The sequence below is a fragment of the Rhincodon typus genome, chromosome 24 (assembly GCF_021869965.1).
Source record: "Rhincodon typus isolate 14 chromosome 24, sRhiTyp1.1, whole genome shotgun sequence".
Taxonomy (NCBI): domain Eukaryota; kingdom Metazoa; phylum Chordata; class Chondrichthyes; order Orectolobiformes; family Rhincodontidae; genus Rhincodon; species Rhincodon typus.
In genome coordinates, this window is record NC_063355.1 from 36,840,092 (window position 1) to 36,859,351 (window position 19,260).

Here is a 19,260-nt window from a genome sequence, read left to right on the forward strand (position 1 = left end):
CATGCAATAGTTGACTATATTTCTTTGAATTAATCAAATGCAAAGGTAACTGTAGATTTTGTACCATCAGTGGCCTGAAAGTGTTAATATTGAGGGGTACCATGAGCTCCATCCACATGAAGCTCTCATATGAACTTGTGAGCAGAATAGCTTAAGGTCTGGAAGGAGTGAGGTTTAAAATCTCATCCTACTTAAGTCTCTGGAACAATGTCTATCATGTCATCACAACATATAGCAGGTTACCAACATGCAATAAACAAATTGTATTAACTAGAAGGAATTCTACTAGTTAGACCGGCAATACTTTCTCTCTAATACACAGACCCTGTTGCTTCCTTTGTTTAGACAGGATGGTGGAAATCACGCTTATCATGCACTGCAGCACCTGCTACACAGTGATTTGGCAAACAATCACCCAGAGTTATCACTAATCATATAAGTGTGGAAGCAGGCTATTTGGCCCATTGAGTCCACATTGACTCTCTGAAGAGCATCCCAGCCAGACCCACCCCCTACCCTATCCCTGCATATCCCACCTTAGACACTATGGGCAATTTAGCATGGCCAATCCACCTAATCCGCACATCTTTGGACTGTGGGAAGAAACCGGAGCACCCGGAGGAAACCCGCACAGACAAGGGGAGAATGTGCAAACTCCACACAGACAGTCACCTGAGGCTGGAATTGAACCCAGGTCCCTGGCACTTTGAGGCATCAGTGCTAACCACTGTGCCACTCCCTTTATTATCATTTCTCAGTGCATGGACCTCAGAGTCTCCTGTGAGACAGTGAATTCCAAAGCAGGAACACTGGTCACACTGGTCGAGGTGTGTGGAACATTAGGATGGCTGCATGACTGTGTTAGCTTGAAGGGAGTGTTGGTTACCACCATCTGTCAGATAGAGCTGTTTTACTATCTGCTGTCTGCTTTAGCCAAACCTGGCTTTTACTCGCTCTGCATTTGGGAGAAGCACAAGATACAAACATTTCTGGTGGTGTAGTTTGGGTGATGATGTGACAGAATAATTACAGTGCAGAAGGAAGCCATTCAGCCCTTTGTTTCTTCAACTGAGGATTTCATTTCGTGCTGCTCTCCTGCGCGTCCCCACATCCCTGGACATTCTTAGTCACAGAATCACTGAAGTCCTATAGTCATCATTGTCATCGGCAGATTAGGATGACTCTCTTCCACTCTCAGGATGAGTCCATAGGTGGTTGCACAGCCTGATGCGGCTTCCACAGACTCTGCCACTTAGGGCAGAAGGTGGTCATGGGAAGGGGTGGGCGGGCATTGGTGGGGCAGCGTGCTCCTTATGTTGTTTTTGTCTGGTTTCCAAATTTTCCTGATGGCCAGTCTCAAAGCCTTCCTGCATGCTCCTCCTCCACTTTGATGGCCTTGGGCCAGTGATTCCCAGGTGACTGTGGGAATGTCTCACTTCGCCAATGAAGCCTTGAGGGTATCCCTGAAGCACTTCCTCTGTCCACCTGGGCCTCACTTGCCATTTGGTAGCTGGGAGTACAGTGCCTGCATAGGGCGTCTAGTCTAGTCCTATAGTACAGCAACATCTACTGCCTGTATGCAGGTTGCAGCTGGAAATCTTCTCTCCCTGAAAGGTGGCCTTGAAAGGTAAATCTTCTAACAAAACCTACCTTAAAGAATGCATAAATATAGGCCAATCTGAGTCATTTCTAACAAAATTAGGTCGCTCAATCTATTTCTGAGAGAGATTGAAGCCACTGATTTTATTATGGCACTGGCAGCCTGTGACAGGCATTCTATTGGACAAAGTAAATACTATGCCTGTCGGCTCCAAGGGAGATTGCCCATGTTCCACAATAGCGATAGAGTTTGAATTAATTTCATTAGCTGAATTCATTAATTTTCCCTTTACTTGTCACACTCATACGAGATAAAAGTGTCCAAGTAGTCAATCAGGTTTTAAAGCAGAAAGATGTTGGAAGTATCTGGTATTGGCTGAAAAGTTCAGAAAGCTGAAGGACAATGAAAAGCCTTCCTGTTACTGTTAAATAAGATAAGTACTGGTGTGCTGAATTATTTCATTTAGATTTGTACACAATAGTTGGCTATATTAGTTTGAATGAAGCAAACGTAAAAGTAACTGTAGATTTTGTACTGCTATGGACCAGACCAAATCCCCTAAAAATATATTAAGAAGGTAGTCCAGACACTAACGTCTTCTTATTTTAAAGGCAAATGTCAGGTGCTGTGTTTCAGATTGTAATTCAGTTGGTCAAACAGCTGAACGTTAAGCAAAACACAATTTATTCAAACACTATAGTTAAAATACAACAAAAGAAATAGAAATTTGGCATAACAACTTTATTGGAAAGCGTAACAGAACAGTAGATACAGTAACTATTACTATTTAACTGTTCCAATATAGTAACATCCCATAAACACATCCTTGGAAAAAGGCAAATTCAGAAAAGAGATTATCTCACATGCAGTTCTCCAATCCAGGAGGAAAGAACATCAAAAGACAAGTCTGAGAGACAGAGTGTAGCAGCTAGAAGAGATTCACTGCCTTCCAACCCTGCTGAGACCAAAGCAACAACTGCTGAAAGCTAACTAAAATCCTGGATCTGTGGGAGCTTGACCACACCCACTCAGGCTGCTTCTATTGTTCTAACTTTAATAAAATAAACCCAAGGTCTCACATGTTGTTTATCTTCTCATTAACTGCTCAGCACCTGTCCTCCAATCTCTCTTTCTAAAAGAAACCAGGACAAATACACCTCTTAAAGCCATAGCATTGATACAGTGGTTCTGAAGGGTTAATATTAAAAACGTTTCAACTGTGTGGTCTTTTATGTTTCTTATCCTGTCCAAACACCACCACTCCACCATACATGTGCTCACAATATTGTGCATTAATCCTTTGCTTGGGTCCGTTTCTACACCTTGCTGTCTCAGGGGTCCTCCCATTTCAAAGACTCTGCCATTTCCTGGTTTGGTTCAGTTTTGACCATCAGGCTGCGGGGAATTTAAAGCCCACCCATAGAGTTCTTTAGAATCTGTTTTTTACTTTGTGGACATTTTTTTCCTCTTTATTGGACCTAATGTGGAGTAAAACAGGTAGAGGTGTGGCCTGATGGATGTCTCCAAGCCTTGTTAGATCCTGAGAAATCTACAGAAATGATATTTCCTGGAGTGTACAAAATCTCACTGTAAAAGGGGAATCAGAGGTTGACTAAGCTGAAACAAGACTCTGTAGGGTCTTGACCAGGTGGATGTAGAAAGGATGTTTCGTCTTGTGGGAGAATCTAGAACTAGGGATAAGGGAGTGCCCATTTAAAATAGAGATGAGAATTTTCATTTTTCTCTCTCTCATAGGGTTGAGATCTTTGGAATCGCCTTCCTCAAAAGGCAATGGTTGCAGAACCTTTAAATATTTTGAAGGCAGTGGTAGGTAGATCCTTGACGGAAGATTATGGGAGACATGAAGGAATACCGAGTTGAGATTAAAACCAGGTCTTATTGAATGGTGGAGCAGGCCAGAAAGGTTTCATGGCCTACTTTTAGTCTTTGTTCGTATTTTTGTGCGTATCAACCATGTTGGTTTCAATTAAGATTTGGGACCTCTTTTATGAAAAATTACTGAAGGATATGAATTATCTAAATTTGTGATAATTACCACAAACTATAGCCACTCTAACCCGTTAAGCTATGGCCAGCAGGAAGATTCCAAAATCTCAGTGATTCTTGAATCTTTTCAGATCCCAATGATGACCCTGGCTAGTTGGCCAATTAACAGCTCCTCATGTTTCTGATCTACTGGCTTCTGTTGCCAATATCCAGGCCCAAACTGCAGATGGGTAGGACCAGTTACTCATACTTAGCTTGATGCAAAGTGCAGCTTTAACTCAGGAGCAGATTTGCAAACCACTGCGTTCGCAGGTCTGCATTCTGCTGTACCGAGGTACCTCAAGTGAGTGTGTGTTTAGGAGGTTTGATTGTTACATTCCAAGAACAACCAGGAGGCCAAAGCATTAAACAGCAGTTTTATTGTGGAGATGTTTATAGTCTACAAGCAGCAAGGTTAGACTCGGCTATTTCCTGTGCAGAATGGCCAATAGCATCGTCATTTCAACATGTGATCAGGCTGTTAAAGCGACACTCCACTATACAAATACTCAATATAGGGATAGTAAGTAGTAAGGGAGATGGAGAATTAATGAATAAGACCCCCAATTCGCATCAAATATTCCAGCTCTAGCTCCGTCCAGTGCAAATTTAAACCATCGCACAGCGGAAACATTTGTACAAAGCTGTTTCATGTTTGTAGAGGTTTGCAGCTTGATACCTGACACAGAAACTTTATAATTGCTTCCCTGAGCAGCAACAGGCACTGCACTGTGTCCATCATCTCTTCATTTAAAAATGTAAATTATTGAACAGGGCTTGCTCCCACTAGCATCAACAAGGTGTCTATATTGATTGTGATCTCTCTTCTAGTCATACTTTATCTTGTGCAACTCAATATGTGATGTTTGATTCCGGGAGCTACAAAGGAACCTGTGTGGAATTTACAAATAGTTAAGGTGAATGGTAACTATTTTGACAAGACAATAAAGTTTCACTTGAATTACACAAGTTGCCAAAATCAAAAGGAAACAGCAGAAACCTATCAGAACCTGGAAGGTCTTGACAAGCCAAATGTGGAAAGGACGTTTCTTCGTATGGGAGAATGAATAAAAACAGAAGACTCAAAAGAGTTATTATTTAAAAATAAGGAGTCACCCATTTAAAACAGAGACAAGACTAATTTTTTACTCACCCAGGATTGTGAATCTTTTCTCTTCCTGAAAATATGGTGAAAGCAGGCTCCTTGAATATTTTTAAGACAGATCCTTGTTAAGCAGGGGGTATAAGGTTATTGGGGTAGGCAGGAAGTAGATTTGAGGTTGCAATAAGATCAGTCGTGATCTTATGAAGTAGCAGATCAAGCTCAAAGGGCTGAATGGCCTACTCCAGCACCTGTCCATATAGTTGTATGATGAGATGACAAGCTCCAGTAACTGAAACACTTCATATCCAGTCAGTAGGCCACATGTTTAACCTTAGCTGTGCTACGTGATTTCAATAAACAGTATGCATGTTTTTGGCTGTGAATTAAGAAAAAGAAATGAATTGTTTCAACCTAGGAAATGAAGAGAAGGAAAGACAGATGGACGTTATTTGACCCTGAAAGAAAAGACCATTTATTTTTCTGACCACACGCAAGCATTCCAGCAGAACAGGCTCCAGTAAATTCCCTGAAGAATTTGCGCTCCTATTGCTTTGCTGATGCTAACTTCCAATTGCTGATGAATCATTGACAGTGGGGTATGCTTCATTAAGCTGAGAGTGTTAAATAAGTACGGACCAGAAAAACCACTCCATCCACTTGGTCAGCACTTGTGTAACTGTTAACAAGGCCGGTCAAGATTGTTTTTAAATCTTGGTGCAAGATTTTGGCTGGCAGGCCCTAGCAGTCTAACCTGAATCAGTCAGCTTCCTCCGCCCTGTGCTTTGTAATCTTAACTAAATGCGAGAAAGATTATTCTTTAAATGTGCACTTGTCATTTGGATGGTGTCCTCAGGGTATGTCTGCTATTTTAACCAGAACCCTGTCCAGCCAAGTCGCTGTTATTTAACAAACCAATATCCATGTTTTGAATGATGCAATGAAAGACTCTGAGATCTGCAAGGGTTTTATCGTTAATCTATAATTTAGCACTAACACCAGCTTCCTACCTGGTCCATTTTCCCTTGTTATCAAGAAGGACTGCTACACTTCTCACTGTTAAATCGATCAAAGAGTATTGGAAGAAAATGGGAATAGGCTATTGAGTTCAATGATCAGTCACGACCATACTGAATGGTCGAACAGGTGCAAAGGGCTGAATGGCCTACTGTTGCTCCAATTTTCTACATCAATGTGTCTAAGGATAATTTCTTTTCTGGGGAAAGACCTAGCTTTTCCTAAAAAAAAAAAGTCTAATCAGTGATGTTATTACAGCCTTCTGGGGCAGGTGGGAATTGAACACAGGCCTCCTGGCTCAGAGGTACAGACACTACCACTGCCTCACAAGGCCCCTAAAAACCCAGCTCTTGTCTTTTATATCCATAAGTGCTCTCACGCACAACTGGATTTTTTGTTCTCATCACCAGATCACCCATGGTATTTTTTTCATTGATTTAGCCACCACCAATAAATCACTCACGTTTTCCAACTGATTAATTTCAGTGTATACTTATGAAGGGTAATACAAACCATCAGAGCTGAGGGAGAGGTGAAATCCCAATGTGATCACCAAAATGACCATTCTGCTACTCAGCACAGAAGTAATTCACTCCAGGTTTCGCCATTAACAGAAAGTAGCTATTTATTGTAACAAACTTAACTTTAACAAGTGGTGGAGTAAAGGAAACTGGGGTTCCAGTCTATTACTGTGCAATTTAAACAATACCCCTTCAACAAACTCTAAATTCAGACTTACTCAATCATAATTAAGACAGACAAAAAAATAAATGGCTTGACACAGTTACTATGGTTGGAAGACGAACACAGACTGGGTAAACGTAATTTCAAAGATCTAAAGTCCAAATTTCAGGGGTGGGTTAAATTGCCTCACACAGTCCTTTTGATTGTTAGAACTAATTACACATGATTGTTTATAAAGCAGTAGTAATTCGTCAAACCAATAACTGACCTGCAGACATAGCTCTTTTCTTGGAAAAGCTCAGCAGGTCTGGCAGCATCTGTGAAGGAAAAAAACAGAGTTAATGTTTTGAGTCCAATGACACTTCCTCAGAAACCTCCAGCAACTTTGTTTTTGTTCCTGATTTACAGCATCTGCAGTTCTTTCTTTTTTTATATATAGTTCCTTTCTTGTTTGAATTCCTTCTTTTAAACTTCTACAATGAGGGTTCGTTGTTTATAATTGATTCTTGATTACCAAGGTGTTGAAAAATTAATGTGGGCATGTAGAGGTGTAGAATTGATCAGCCATGATCTTATCGATTGGTAGAATAGACTCGAAGGGCTGAGTGGCCTACTGTTATTCGTTGATCGTACATTTGTAAACATTTTTAATTTTCTGTCTTTTTCCGAAATAAAAGGTGAATGTAGGGGTGGTAGGAGCGTGCTGAGGGGAGGGGGATAGAGAGAGAGAGAGAGAAAGTAGGCAAGGAGAAGTGGATGATTTCAGTTTGCCAGCCCTGGATGTTTTTTTCTCTCTTCCCTCCACCAGCACTTACAACATTTTGAACACTGTACACCTCAGTCAATCGAAAGGCTGTTGTCAGGCAGAATATCCTTAATTCAAAAGCCTCTTGGCACTGCTCAGTGTCAAATTCTCTCACTGACTTCTTCAAAAAGCAACATGTTCTAGCACACAGAAAGTATGCAGTACTTGATCCTCAAGTTGCAAAAGTGACTTGGTAATTCAGATGTAGAACAGTTCCACTTCCATTTCTGTTTACAGAAGAGAAAAATATGCAGTCTTTTACAATATCCCCATTCAAGACTGGGAGGCAGAAGCATCCTCAACCTTTCCCTGTAAACAGAACTCTGAACACTAAGGATCTGTACAATTTTTGTTTTTATTCTTTGATGGCTTATGGGCATCGCTAGCAGAGCCAGAATTTCTGCCCCATTCCAAATTACCCTTGAACTGACTGGCCTGCCAGGCTATTCCAGAAAGCAAGTAAGAGTCAACCACACTGGTGTGGGTCTGGAGTCACATGTAGGCTAGACCAGGTAAGGATGTCAGTTTCCTTCCCTAAAGGTCATTAGTGAACCAGATGAGCTTTTATGCCAACCAGTGTTAGTTAATTTGGCCACCATCATGCAGACCAGCTTTGCATTTCAGATTTTTACCTATTTTTTTCTCATCAAGCTGTTCAGAAATGTTATTATACACATCTGGAGCAAGTGGGACTTAAATAGGCCTCCTGGCCCGGGGTGGGGACACTACCACCGCACCAAATGAGGGACCCAAATTTTACATTTTTGTTAATGTTATTTAAATTCCCCCGAGATGCCATGGTGAGATTTGACCCCACATCTCCAGATAATTAGACTGGGTCCCTGATTAATGAGCCCAGTTATGTTACTACTTTAGGAGGATGGAAGAAATTTGTGGAAAGCATCTGCAATCTTTGCAGTTTATCAAAATGCTATGAATGGCTGTTATATGAGTGCCTCCAATGGTGAAACGTTGGAAACTTGACAGCACCGAAATCTTTGAATCTAAATTCCAGTACTCTTGGGAGCTTGTTAATTCATTCACCTATTTCTCTCCATTCCCTAAAATACTGTACGAAACTGAGCCAACCTATTAAACAAATACATGTTCACCCTTGACACAGTGAATGACAGTATGTGTGGGACAGTATTATTGATTCCAAGACCTGATTTGGTGAACCACTGCAATAAAAGGGTTGCAATTAGCATCAGTTTTACAGGACTATGGAAGTTTGGTAAATCAGCTGAAAGCCTCTCTTGAGGCTGCAATGAAAAGACCTCTCCTCACCCACCAGAGGAGAGTGTGGGCAACAGTGGAGGATGTTGAGGATTGAACTTAGTTGTGTTACTTTCCTGTTGGTTAGCCTGTGGAACCCCACTGTGTAGATTCACAATGCCTCCATGTCCACTGAGCTGAGGGGATGAGTATTTGTAGATATGCACTCTAACATGAGTGAGCATCTTCAGGCGAGAGTGGAACAGGGTTGAAAATACTCAAATCCTTGTCATTGTGCTAAAGTGCAATGAAGGCAGGAACAAATAATGTGTTGGAATTCGGATATCTTAATAGACAAGCTATTTGGTGAGAACTGTTGGAGCTTGGATACAATGTGCAGACAAGTCATCAATAAAAGCCACGTTAGCATAAGATTTCCCCATTTGTTGAAATTTGGTTTTAATTCAGCAGAGAGCTTGACATTTAAGAATTAAAGCAGTTCTTGGTTTAAATGCTGAGTGTTTCAAAGCACTGGAAAAACTCTGCGGAGAGATTATGTTGTCAAAACATTGTTACACCAATCTTGATTTTGGTTCTCTCCTTGTCTTAAGCTGGCATTTTGATTATGTAATGCTTAGTGAGAGAATCGATCAATCATGCTCTTGCGACAACTGCTGATAGTTTAAAGCTAAATAAAACGTTATTTGACCTCATGCAAAGCCAATGCATTTAATTACAGCTCCTATTATTGCATAAGCCTTCGTTGCTGGTGATTTCACATTTAAATGTCTGTTCTTAAAAGCATGCATTTTTTTATTATTAATTTCATGTTTGTTTGAAAAAGAAATTGAGGCTTAAATGCAGCTGCTATTAATGATGTTCTGTCCTAGATAATTCTGAAGAAAAGGATCTGCAAATGCCCAACTATTCAGTTTGATCTGCTCTTCCATTGAGTTACCGTATCCTAAATCTAGTGTCAACCAAATCCCTTTCCTTCATGAAGATACCCCGTCATTGAGGGAGAGGTGGGAGCTTGCGGAGAAACCTGTTAACTTGGGAATGCACTCATGAAATATTCCCTTCCCTACTAGCATTGCTCTTAGCATTGGCCGAAGTTTGGACCTTGGACACTTTGAACTTTGTATCTCATCTCCAGTCATGGGCGATCCACTAACCAACTGAATTCCTGGTAAAATATATTTCACCAGCTCTCATTTGTCACCTAAACGAGAATGTCAACAAAATGAAAAAAGCTTAAAATCTATCTTGGATCAATTTGGAAACCTTCAATCAGCCAACTGAAGCACATTATATACTGAAGCTTATTTGGAGATAAATAGATTCGTCGTAACGTTGTAATAGAAAAATGATTTGGTGGAATGCTGAGCATGAAACAAGGGACAACAGAGTTTTTATGAATCCCGATGCAATAATAAAGAATGTTGCAGCGTATTTTATGTTGTAGGCTCTTAGAGTCTGATTAAATTGGTTGGCCCACGGTTCCTCTCATTTCAATATAAAACCTCTCAAAATATTCATTATCTCCATTAGTAGACAGCACACACATGGTAGAGGAAGGAATCGCTATTATATTTTCTTCAAACATTTTTATCTGTCACAGTCAGCCTGGCTCCTAATGGAATGTTGGCATGCATAATTGGCATGGTTTTATTGTGTTCCTACTGGGATAACAGGCATTGTGGAGATTAATATTGTTGCACAATGACTGCAGCCTTCATTTCAATATTTCAGAATCATGTATTAGTGGGTGTTGAAAGAGGAGAACAATGGGATCTCCAGGTTGTAAGGTTTCTCTGAAGATTACCACTGGCAGACTGTTCGCATTTCTCACTGCCATATTACACATCCTTCCATCCTTCCCTTTTAGCTAAAGGCCATTGCGTTCCTCTCCTGTACATTCTGAGGGCCAAACATCCCGTACTGTGCTGTTTTCTGCCTCCTTGTATTGTCATTGTGCTGAAAGCAAGATTTGGTGCATTATCTCCTGTTTGAACCTGGCCCTCTCGTTTCTCCAACCTCTTGGGGTTGTTTGGCTTCGGTTTCACCTGTGCACTGAGAATGGGCAAGAAAGTAGAAAGGCAAAGAAGATTGTGGCTGGCATGCCCACTTCCTACCACCGTGTTTGTTTACCAGCAGGAGCAAAGGGAGCAGACAGCCACTTAAATGGTCAACAATGCACCTCTTCCCATCCCTGCTGGCATTTTACCTTCAGCAGGCTCTGGGGTGTTGGGGTGGTGGGTATCCTTTTTGAGAAATCTTTGTCCACAAAGGTTCTGTGGTCAGCAATGACTGCCCAGTATACCATGAGCAAAATAACACCATACCCCCTCAATCTCCATTCCGTGCTGGTGCCCCCGCCCCATTCCCCTTTAACACTGGTGCCCCCATACCCCGTCCCCCTTCCACACTGGTGCTGCCACCCTATCCCCCTTCCACACTGATGCCTTCATACCCCATTCCCCTTCCACACTGGTGCCGCCACCCCGATCCCCTTCCACACTGATGCCCCCATACCCCATCCCCATTCCACACTGGTGCCCCCCATCCCCCTTCCACACTGGTGCCCCCCATCCCCCTTCCACGCTGGTGCCTGACTCACTGCCCCGACTGTGAATGTGCCCATGCATTGATAAAAGCTCTCATTAATTAGGTGCAGTCCCAACAGTGACCACAGCTAACAGTGGTGCTGCTGAGCTGCCAGCCGTCCCATTGGGATGGCAGCAGCATTGTGACTCACTGCCTGCCCCACTCCACTTCCAGCCCTGGCGTCAAGACTCCTGCCTCCTATCGTAGTTCCTCTCCTTGTGCCTTTCCTCTTATAATCTATTGCTGCAGGCTCTGTGTCATTAGAACATACCTTTGCTCTCTTCCATTTTTTCTCATGTCAACATTGTCCTTCACAATGTGCCTTAGTCGTTCAACTTGTTTCATCAATCTGAACAATGGCAGAAAGACCTGTCTGGTGGATATTGGAAGGTGGTGGTGTGATGACAATAGCACTAGTTTGGTAATCCAGGCTAGCAATTTGGGGCATGCATTCAAATTACCCCATGGGAGATGGTGAAATTTGAATTCAATAGCAAGCTAGCATTAAGGTTGGTTAGTTCAGCTGGTTGGATGGCTGATTCATAGTGCTGACGAATCCATCAGGATGGGTTCAATTCCTGCTACCAGCTGAGGTTACATAAAGGGCTTTCCTTCTTAATATCTCCCCTTGCCTGAAGTATGGTGACTCAGGGGAGAATGGAATAATTGGTTGATGGGTTGGGAGGGGTGTGGATTGTTCTGAAGTCACGTCTGGTTCACTGATGCCCTTTCAGGACGGAAATTTAATGTCCTTATCTGTTCTGACCTACATGTGACTTCAGATGCATAGTGATGTGTTGTTGACTCTTAACTGCCCTCTGGGCAATTAAGGATGGGCAATAAATGTTGGCCTAGCCAGTGTGCCCACATTCCCTCAAAACATTTATAAAAACCACAAGACGTTACTAAGTCCATTTTAGGAGCACACTATTTGCTTCATGTTCATATTGGTTCATTATTAAGAAACAATGGTCAGAATATTCCAGTCTCAGAAACTGTCCGGTGTTTGGGCTGTTTTTGGGACCCAAACTTGTTCAGTGCTGGAATGGGAATTCAGATCTGACTTTAAGCATAAGGTGAGGTATTCACCTCAGAGGATGCGGTTTGAACCGATAGTTGGGAGAAGGGAGCCAGTCGAGATCGAGGGGGACCAGCAAGCTCTGTGTGGTCCCAGTGAGATTGCAGACCTAGTGACTGTCAAACAAAGTGAGATGAGCAATGTGAGGAAAGGAAGATAAGGCTGAAGTCACTGCAATGCTATCCTTTGATCTGATCCCTCCATGTGGCATCAGTCACCATGAAAAGATGGCAGTAAGTGCCATCCTGTGTTTGATGATAATTGCTGTCTTTCTTGTTTTGGCAAGTAAAGGTCAGATTAAATGTAAATGTCAAGTAACCTCCCCTCCTCCCGTGCCCTCGCCTCTACTGTGCACTCCCCTCCTCATGTACCCTCCCCTCCTTGCATTCCCTTCCCTCATTTCGTGGTCTCTCCTCCTACTGTGCCCTCCCTTCCTGCTGTGCACTCCCCTTCTCATGTACCCTCCCCTTCTCACATTCCCTCCCCTCCTGCTGTGCACTCCCCTCCTGCCATGCACTCCCCTCCTGCCATGCACTCCCTCCCTACCATGCACTCCCCTACTGCCGTGCCCTCCCCTCCTGCCACACCTTCCCCTCCTACTGTGTCCTCCCTCTGATTGTGCCCTCCCTTCCTACTGTACAGTTCCCTCTTGCTGTGCACTCCCCTCCGGGTGTGCCCTCCCCTCCTGCTGTGCCCTCCTCTCTGGGATTACTGGACCTGGGTCTGCAGGGCAGCCACTGACCTGTGCATGAAGGCAGCCAGGCACTTGCCCAGAGGTATCCCCAGAGGTGGAGGAGGGCTGTCTTTGTGGGCATATCGTACTGACTGTGAGGACTAGTCAGATGTCACCAGTACCAAAAGAGAGAATGCATTGTCAGCAAAGGGGGAGAGTTGGGGACATCTTCACAGTAAGGGTCATGGGAGAGGGGAACACAATGAATAAGGATTCCTACTTGGTTGCAGAGGTGTGGATGTTTCTGCATCTCAGCAGGACTGGTCCTGGTCCTTGTCAATTAGGACCTAGATCCTGTCATCATTGATGGTGAGGAGGTAAATGTCAGGCACCCCAGCACCCCAACTGTCTCCTTTGGCCCTGTTCTGAGTGATTTTCCCTCCTAGACTCTCAGAAAGGGAGGGATTGAGTGAGATGAAAGTGGGTAGCACAGCTGTTAGTGCTGCTGCGGGTGGGGGGTAAGTGTTGAGTTGTCCCGGGTGAGAGAGTAGGCAGCACAGAGGCCATTCAGGGTTAGTAACTTCAGGGTATAGCGGATGCGAGTGAGTTCGGGCAATAGTGAGAGTGGTGGACCATGAGCCTCGGTGGGGGGGTGGGCACAGTTTCTGCGATGGAGTTAGCGTGAGGCAACAGAAAGAAGCTGATGGCATGTACTGTGATGGAGCAGTGCCCTCCAGTGCTGGGCATTCCTGCAGAGGGTCCAGATTGCACTGACCCAATGACGATCATGGGCCAGCCTGGCAGGGACTGGTGCTTTGGTGTCCTCTGCCAGTGCTGAGGGATTACAGGACAGCCCTGCTCTTCACCACCCTGTCTACCAGGATTCTGCCCAAAATGAGGGCGCCAGTTCCCACTCAGCTGTCGTCTCCGGGGCAAATGTCATGACCCACGCTGGGCAGCTTTGGACTGACAGCACTTGAGCAGGTCCACAATGTCGCAGAAACTGCAGTAAGTCCCCTCAGTGGTGAGGTGTTTTGCCGATGTTGAGTGGGAGAGTCGGGCTGGCACTTTGGTTGGACTGCCTCAGGGCCAGGTTTAATGATGACCACACTGTGAAGTCCACCAGCTTGTGAAAGAATAGCCTACAATGTGTGAAGAGTCAGAATAACTTTCATTGTTACCAGCACATTGTAGAATATCTAGCATCGAAGCAATTTACTATTCATTGATTTTTCTGGAATTCAAAACACACATAACATCTGTTCAGCGTAGCAAATAGCTGGAGCAAACCCGCTTCTGATTACACCAGGGCAGATGGAGTAGCTTTGAGATTAATAATGAAACACAGCTGCGTTGCCAACGTTGCAATACTTCAATCCTTAAAATATTATAAGCTTTAAAACCTATGAGAAGACTCTACGAATAAAATCTATTTATTTATGAGTTTATGCATATCCAAGTTAACGATAGTGGGGCTGGGAGTACAAAAACTTTAAAACCAGTTTAATACTGAATTGTTGCCACACTTAATTGAGTTGAAAGAAATGTGTATCATTTTTATTCTGTCACCAAGTTGTCTCGAAGTTGTTCAGTTGTCAGTGCAGTAAATGACATTTAGTGGCATCCATTTTACCCTGTGAATCGAAAGTAGGTGATAACTTCGAGTACAGTTGCATATAGTGAGGGAACCATATTGACTATGATGCTGTGCTGTTCTTGTGATGGTGCCATGGGTAGGAAGATAGGGTCAGGAGTAGCCCATTCTACCTCTTGTGATCTTCTTCTATTACTCATAGCTGAGCATGACTGAACTCTCTTGATTTCTTTGGCTCACTTAAGGTTCTCAGTCTTCCCATTCTAAATAAAGCTGCATCAATCTCCATTTAAAGCTATCCATTCATCTCTGCCTTCAGCAACTTTGTTTGGGAGAGAATTCCGGGTTTTCTTGGCCATTCATTCTCTGAAGATCACCAGAATAAGCAGCTGGACCTTAGCGTGACACCTCAATTGTAAAGCAACATCACCAACAAAGTGGCACCCTCTTAACACTGCTTTGGAAAATCATTGAGTATGCTGCTCGTGTGTTTGGGAGGTTAACACTTGGGAGCTTCGGGGGCGGGAGTGTGGTTTGGGGGGAGGGGTATGCTGAAAATTGTCAGGAGGGATTGAATTCTCTCTTCAGTGGTGGGGAAGCAGGAACTGGGACTGTTTCTGGGCCCCAAATCTGGCTGGAAACATTATCTCCTTGGAATTTTGACCAGGGCGTCTCCTCAGATGGCACTGAGGCAAGTTCCTGGTCCCATTAAGACCAATGGACAGGCTCCGGAAGGCCTTCCAGCTTCAGACAAGCTCCCAGCCTCAGTAAAAAGTAAGCAACTGAGAGAGTGGTTCGACATTGGGGTTCAGCAATGAATGAATAAACGGAGAAAGTATTACTGTGCAGGCAGGAATCTTTCAGAGGTAGGGTGGAATCTCTCTCAAGGGTGCCTGTTAGCTGTTCCCCAGACTCAGGCAGAGAGCGAGGCTCTAGAAGCCTTACAGGAACATCTCATCTTTGAGCTGTTACTGGGCGTCAGCCATTGGATCCACCCCTCCCCTGTCCCGTTGCGTTGGGAAACAGGAGATGGCCTGGAAAATCCTAGTCAACCTCTGTCACCTAGTTCAATGAGGCTCAAGTTGGCCACCCTTCTTAAGTGGGGGAGGGGAAACAGTCCTTTGGGGGTCAAAAGCTGCCTTGGCCAAAATGGCCAAAGTGTCCAGTAATGGCTTAGGAAACTGATGTTTCAGGTATTGTCGGTGGAGCCCTGAAACCTGTGCCCACAGTCTCGCACTGAAATCTAAGATTACTGTGAGCTGAACCGGGATGAAGCATAAGGAGCTGCTTCCAGCAAATTCCAGACTGGGAGAGAGAATGAAAACCAAGGACAATGGGAATCATTCCCTTCGTTTGGACTGCTGTCAAATGTAGGCTCTTGAAAGTAAGTAGTAAGCTCTCAAATGCACTGTACTGCCCAGTTCTGTCCCTATTCAAACTTCTACCATTAATTATGGTTGTACCAATCTTTCCTGTATAAATAGAAGTCAATTCTGGAGCAAAACGCTGTTGGTGTTTTATACCTTATGGCCTGAATGCTGAATGCAGTCACTCTACAATGGTGACCGAGCTAAATCAACTCATTTCTTCATGAATAAAATAAAGGAGGATAAAGCCAAAACGACACTGTGAGCAGTTTTCCTCGTGATGATTACATGCTCACAGACCCTTCAGTGTGTCCACTGTCAATCTAAATCTCTAAATTCAAACCGCAACGTCCAAAGGAATGTTGTATCGAAACTCAGTGACCACAGCCATTCCCCGCCTCACACCAACAGTAACTGCGTTTTCACCCCCAGCTTTTTTTCTGCTGTGTCACAAACTGCATATCTTCCAGGAATTCCCTAAAGAGACTTGCAAGGTTATCACCAGCAGCGCTGTAACCTGGATCTGTGCATACACGGCCGTTTATTGGGTCAAATGTAGTCAAGCACAAAATCCTTCTGCCCTACTTTATCCCATTTAAATCTGTGCATTCAGCTCTCTCTGACTGCAACTGTGTGACAGCTTTGAGAGTAATAGGGTTAAGGCCGCGAGGCTGAATTTGTGATGAATTGAGCAGATGCTCTGAGCTGTTAATTACCCACAGATGGAACTGGTCTTTTTGCATTGTGCCTGGGTTTGGGGATTTGCCTGTGAATTCTGATGAGATTCTCCTTACAGAACATACCAGTACGAATAAATGAAAAAGTAAAGAAAGCGATTTGGCATTCCTTTCCTCGGTATTTGGGACAGCATTTCCCACTGTGACCCCATTCTGAGAGTTGAAAATTGTCATATCTCCTCAGGAGAACTAGGGACCAGAGATGGGAGAAGGCAGAACACCTATGGGAGCCGGTGGAACGGGGAGGGGGTTTTGGCCAATTGCTGCGTCAGAGTTTGCAACCCAAACTTTTCAGCTTGCCATCCCACCAAGGGTCCTCATCCTTGCTCTATTACAACATAGATTCCAAACCAGACAGGCCTGTACCTTTAAGATATGTTTGTTTTGGTAAAAAGGTATTGGTCTATGATTGTTTTGGTACAAAAAACTGTTGGTCACTCTTGGTGTGGTGTGGTGTCTGTTTACTGTCTTCAATCAGTCAGTTATGTGTATGTCACATAATAGTCACCAAAATGCTAGAGGATTATAGGTCTGCTCTCATTGGAATAATACAACCGCTTGAGGTTTAACCTGAGGATCACCACACCTCAGGTGAGATGTTGAGAAGGAGAATCCTTCATGGAGACCTCAGCTAGAACAGGAATTGAACCGATGGTGTTGGTATCACTTACCAGCCATCTAGCCGAATGATCTAACCTACTCCCATGTATGTAAGATACAATATCATCAGTAAGTACTGTGTAAGTCCGCAATATTGTAACTGCATAATTGTTATTAAACTTCAAGACATCTGGTTCATCAAGATCCCAACATCTCCATTTTTTTTTTAAGTTCATTCACGGGATGTGGGCATCATTGGCTAGGCCAGCATTTATTGCCCATCCCTAATTGCCCAGAGGGCAGTTCAGAGTCAACCACATTGCTGTGGGTCTGGAGTCACGTCTAGGTCAGACCCTAGGATGGCAGTTTCCTTCCCAAAAGGACATTAGTGAACCAGATGGGTTTTTCTGACAATTGGCAATGGATTCATGATCAACATTTAGACTCTTAATTCCAAATGTTTATCGAATTCAAATTCCACCATCTGCATCTCCATGACTGTAACTTCTGCCTTTGAAGATCCAAGGATACAATTTAAAAGTATAATACAAGACAAATTCCCAAATGACCATCTCCAATGCTCTTAGGTGATGTTGAAAACTCGCTTAAAGCAAAGAAAACCCTTTGGAGCTACAAATGGGTATGAGTCTGAACTGACAGACAGTCTGAAAGTCAATCTCACAGATTTTGGTCACAGCTGAGCAGAGTAAGCTACATCAGATGATGACCAGCTCAACAAGCTAAGAAGATCATCATCAAATTGGTCTGAACAAAACCACAGCTACCGGAGCTAGTACACATGTTCTGGTCATTCGGAGACAAACCGGGCTGTCATTCCACAAGCTCTAGTTCAATGTTGACCAAACACGTATAGGGTACATGGACACAGAAAACCCTCCAAGAGATTGATGCATGATCTATGTATTGGCCCAGCATTAATATGACAATCAAGTCATCTCAAACATGTGAATTCCATCAAGCCTAGCAATTGAGAAACCCTCTCCTTCCATATAAGATTCTTTCAGTGCATCAATGCAATATTTTCACTGATACTTTCCAACTCCTAGGACACGATTACACTCTGGTTACCAACTGTTTCACCAATTCTCTTTCTGCAAGACGAATCAAAGATACCCCTAGATTAATGGTTGTTGACAATTTGACTACCAAATTCAGTGTCTTTTTTGTACCTCGGCAAATTGTGTCCAGTAGTGCACCCTTCAAACATGTGCTGGAAATGTATTATTCAACAAATTACATTCTCTTCCCACTGCTTTCAGTTGAACAGTCTCACAGAATTCACTGAATGTACCATGAAATCCATGATCATTAAATGAAAAGCAACTTGCCAAGATTTTCGGATAGCCACGCTAAATCTACATGCTACTCCTCAAGCTAATGGTTATACACACACGAGCAATTCTCATATTTCAGAAATAGACACACACAGCTCTCTCTCCCCTACCCTTCCACTACACGTGCATGATTTATTGTTGGAAAGGTGGGATAAATGTCATACAACAGCATAACCAATGAGTAAAAAGACTTTTATCTCAACTTGAATCTGGACAAAGTATGTTTTCATCCAAGAACATGAGTTTGTGGTAAATATAGGTCATGTGATGTTATAATGAGTAATGGTTAAGCCCTATGAAGATGTCAACAACATATGAGAACTTCATATTTAATATTGCTTGGAGGGCTTAAGTTTTAAAAAGTTGTGGAAAAAGGAATTTATTCCAAGTTCTGTGAACATACCTAGAATGGTTTCTTTAGAAGATATCTTTGAAAGTTCACTGTGATGTTTGAAGATTATTTTTAACACTGGATCGTATAAATTACAAGACTAGTGATAACATTTTGCTTTGTTGTTGGGACTGTGACCAGTGATGTATTTGTAACATTTGTTATTTTATTTAACTGAGTTGGAGGAAAACCCGTTAAGAATAGGAACTCAACTGATCTCTCATATTTCTGAAAAGACAACTCTCTACATCAGTTTAGGGAAACCTATTGGTTCTTCTTAAAAAGACTGGTTGAAGGGCTATCTCAAGTTCATATTTCCTGAGCAAGTTGTACCTGTAAGAGTTCAGAGACAACAACTATTGATTTGACAATAATATCATATAATTAGA

The 19,260-nt window shown here is 43.1% G+C and overlaps 1 protein-coding gene across 1 annotated transcript in view; it reads left to right on the plus strand.

Moving 5' to 3' along the window:
* The window catches only part of LOC125486002 (unconventional myosin-XVIIIb-like), a 280,703-nt gene that overhangs the window by 143,986 nt on the left and 117,457 nt on the right, over positions 1 to 19,260 (plus strand). The window lies entirely within an intron of this gene.